Source organism: Cebus imitator, unplaced genomic scaffold (assembly GCF_001604975.1).
Source record: "Cebus imitator isolate Cc_AM_T3 unplaced genomic scaffold, Cebus_imitator-1.0 Scaffold102, whole genome shotgun sequence".
Taxonomy (NCBI): Eukaryota; Metazoa; Chordata; class Mammalia; order Primates; family Cebidae; genus Cebus; species Cebus imitator.
In genome coordinates this window covers 1,539,544-1,543,634 of record NW_016107417.1, presented here as the reverse complement: position 1 = coordinate 1,543,634, position 4,091 = coordinate 1,539,544, and the positions used below count along the sequence as shown (strand labels likewise).

At 51.0% G+C, this 4,091-nt stretch overlaps 1 protein-coding gene across 2 annotated transcripts in view; it reads right to left on the bottom strand.

The window, feature by feature from the left end:
* The window catches only part of PC (pyruvate carboxylase), a 111,263-nt gene that overhangs the window by 60,369 nt on the left and 46,803 nt on the right, over nucleotides 1–4,091 (bottom strand). Inside the window, exon 1 of one of the 2 annotated variants that reach the window (XM_017536991.2) lies at nucleotides 299–424. The exons of the other annotated variant lie outside the window; for it this stretch is intronic. The gene's annotated coding sequence lies outside the window, so the exon portion shown is untranslated. Of the gene's footprint in view, nucleotides 1–298; nucleotides 425–4,091 lie in introns of those variants that run through there. 2 annotated transcript variants of the gene reach the window in all.

Sequence of the window (4,091 nt, the reverse complement as noted above, 5' to 3'; positions counted from 1 at the left end):
AAAAAAAAAAAAAAAAAAAAGTCTGTTCCCATGGTCAAGTAGGGTTTGCTGCCTCCTGCTTCTCAGCTTTCCCAAGCCTGACCAGAACTGTCCCCAGAGCCCCTAAGAAATGATCTCATCTAACCCTCCCCTGGATTCCTGTTCTCTAAGGGCTGTTCCCAGAATTCTTCCACCCTCTGCTCTTCCAAGTGCTAGAAGGTTGCCAGGTTCCAGAGGGAAGAGCCACAATGGCCAGGATGTGTGGGCAACCCTACCCAGGACAAAGTGCCTAGTGGCCTCTGAAAGTTGGTCCCCTTACCGCAGCAGTTGGTCTGCAGAGTTCCAGGGAGGCCACACTGTTCCTGGAACACCTAAATCTGGGCCTGAGTCCTGCTGCCTGTTTATAATTGATGTGCTAGGTTATGTCCCTGTCAATTACTTTCCAGAACTTCCCCCTCCTTTACCACTCCCAGGAGAGAGAGGCTGCTTGGGAGCCAATCTCTGGCTTAGGGGTGGGCCTTGAGTAGACTGAGGGAAGGGTAAAAAGCAAACATCAGGTCAGGGGTGAGCTGGAAGAGTGGCGGTCAAAAGCCACTGCCCATGAGTTCTGGTGGAATGATGAAAGGGCAATGGTGTTTGAGTTTCACAAAGGAGGCAGGGCCAGGGCTGGGAAAGCTAGCCAGGAGGAGAGAGAGAGGGATCTTGCCTAAGGAAAGGAGAAGATTCAACGGGGAGAAGAAAAAAGAAGGAGTCAAATGTCTTCCTCCTTCCTGCCAATACCTCGTTCTGCCTTGGGTTGTCCATTTGGAAAGTGGTGACATCATGGGCCTATCTCCCCAGAGGGCCAAGAGATGGATCCCTCCCTAGGGTGCATGTTACCTGATGGTTGATGTGAACTGGTGGCCCAGTACAATTTATCAGCAAGCAGATTTTCAAATGCTTGAACGCACTATGAAGTCACCCAGCTCAGTTAATTTAACACGGTGTTATCCTAAAGGCCACTCCAGTCAGGAGCCAGAAGAGAGCTCCCACCTACTGGGCACCACTCCACCAGCACAAAAGAGCCAAACACCAGGCTGAGCTCCGACAAGTTCCTTGGAGGAGGAGGCACAGTCAACGGCTCACTGTCAGATGTTTTGCTTGGCCGGCTAATTGGTGAGAAGTCTTGAATGGTTCGGAGAGCTCACTGTGTGACAGGAGCCGGCATCTGAAGAAAGCGGGTGGGCTGAGCCTGCTTCGGAAACATAAGCGTGGCCTGATCCAAGCCAGGCAGAGGCCTGAACACCACAACATCCCGAAAGCACGTGTTAACTGGAAAGTTAGCGTGGAGGCATCCTGCACGTTCCTTCAGGTCCAGTATCCCGACTAGCACTGGCACCTCTGTTTCCACTTCTCCATCTTTTCCCAAGAGGACCACAAGCAGCTTTCTGCTTCCCTTCTAGTCCATGAAGGAAGGGGGCTACCCACTAAGAAACCCTGACAAAGACAGGCAGCCCAAGATCCCAGAAGGTGAGCCCAGAATGACACTCAAACTAGAGGCCCTGTCTGGGAATGAAGAGTAGAGGATCCGCTGGAACACCGAAGTGGGAAATAGTGGAAGGTCCCTGTGTCCAGTGCTACAGCTGCTGGTTGTGACAATTCCTGTCCTTATCCTAGCACCAGGACAGGCAAGTGGGTGCCTCTTCCCCAGCTGGAGGCAGAGAGGCGCCACCAACTCCCACACTTGCCTTGAGATTTGTCATCTGGTCAGTGAGCTGCTGGGGGGGCTGGAGACCGAGGAAATGCCCGCATTGAGCCTGCACCCCGGCCTAAGCCTCATCTAGGGGTGCCGGTCCCAGTGACTTGCCCAAGGTCATACTTGTCATGAGCCCCAGCCAGCTTCACTTGTGCTTCATTCCTCCACACACAGCGATCACGCAGGACATGATCTTTGGAACAGGTGTCCCTACCGCTCCCCTCAGAGGAGAAGCTGCCCGAGAGATGGGCCACAGCTTACACAGCTCTGCCTGCAGTGAGCATTTCACAGGCAGCGGCTACTGGATTGGACCAAAAATGTCATCACCACCACATGTCCTATTCGTCCAGTGCAGTCTGCCTGAGTCTCCATCAGCACTGGGGACCCAGAGCTGACAAGAAGACACAGTCCGTGCCCTCCAGGAGCTCACATCAGGGAAGGCACTAGACATGTAAACAAAGAGGTGAAACCAAGTGTGGTGGGGACCAAAGGAAGCAAGCACCAGCGAGGAACTAGTGGTGGGATGAGGGGACTCAGTTATCAGGAAACCATGGGAGTCGAGACTCACAGACAAGCTGAGTGACTGAGGACTGGCAGGAAGGTAACAGGGAAGAGAAGTGGCGTGGCTGGGACGCTGGCCATTGTGTGGTCACAAACATGCAGAGTTTGGCACAGCTGGAGCACCGGGGGTGAGCTGAAGGGGACACAGGGGCCGGACCACTCACTGCAGCAGAGCAACACAGCATGATCCATTCTGTCCTCACATTACACAGAAAGTCCACTGTCGGAAAACCCAACAATTAACCTACGCCAATTGTAAAATACCCTTGAAATCAACAATTACTACAACTTTATAGTTAGAAAGTTGTTTTCTTCATCAGAGAAAACCACAAGTGGGTGGCTAAGAGTCTGGCTTAGTTAAATGGTAGCAAGGTTATGAGCTGCTGCCCTGGCGAATGAGTGGCTCACATGCTCAGCAGCACTGTTAGTCCTGGGTGACAAACAGAACCGGGCTTCCAGCTCGAGGCTCCAGCTGGAGAACGAGCCGATTTGTGCTCAGCTTGGGGGTAGTGCTTGCACTACCCCATCCCTGTCTTGGCTCATGGTCCATCCTGCACAAAGCTCCTTGTGCCATCAGGGCAGCTGGATGCATCCTTCTCTTGTGCCATCCCAAATCCAGCCACACATGCATTGATGTCGTATTACTTCAATGGAGCAAAGCAAGCAAGTAGAGTTTCTTTCATTTATTCAGAAAGCTTGTAAGGACTGTCCACCATGTAACAGAAATGATGCTAGGTGCTATGGGGAAGCAGAGAGAGGTGACGGCCCCACACTTTAAGAATTCACCACATGGCCAGTGGAGGCAAGATCTGCATGTGGCTAATTAGTATCCACCCCCAGAGTTAACTGCCAAACAATAAGGCTGCAGGGCAGGGGACAACGTGGGCTAAGGTTTCCAAGCCTCTACTGTCTCTCCATGATCCCTAGAAAGATGCAACAAGTCAACCACTTTGTGATACCGGATCTAAGCCAAAGAGCAAATGGCTCTGGATTGATCCAACCCAACCCTAGTTGTTGACAGTCTCACAGTGTCCCAGAATGCCCCGTGTCCTTCCTTCTCCACACAGGTCACATAAATCCACCATTCCCCTCTCCCAGCATTGCAGTTTGAGCTCCGAGAACTGTATTTCATTGCGGCTCCAATACTTAAGTTGCTTCTCCACTTGGGAATTTACGTAACCTTCTGAACCTTAGTTTCCTGATCTATAAACGCAAATGATCTGAGCCATCTTGTGGAATTGCTATGAAAACCCAATGAGGTAATGCATTTTCAAAATACCTAAGAGAGTCTAGCACAGTAGAGATGTCCAAAGAAATGACCCCAATGGTTAGCCCTTGCAACAAGAGGCCTAATCCTTCTCTCTTCCATCATGCCCTGGGGCCTCAATATAAGAGAGGCCGAGACCTAGACACAGCCCAGGAAGGCTAAGAATAGAATGTCAGTCTCATGTAGGATGACAACTGAAAGGAGTTGTGAGCTGTGAATCAGTCATGGCCCTATCTCTGCTACTGTTAACCAGTGCTGTGCCAAGAAGCGAGTCACCCCACCATCTTGGGCTTCAGTTTCTTTCCCCACTAGACCAGGGATAATAAATAATTACCAGCCCTCTTCACAGGAGCAGCATGGAAAAAAAAAAACCATAACCTAGGTGCAATGGCAGATGCTGTAGTCCCAGCTACTTTAGAAGCTGAGGCAGGAGGATCACTTGAGCCCAGGGGTTCGAGGCTGCAGTAAGCTATGATCACATCTGTAAATAGCCACTGCACTATAGCCTGGGCAACACAGCCAGAGCTTGTCTCAAAAAAAAAAAAAAAA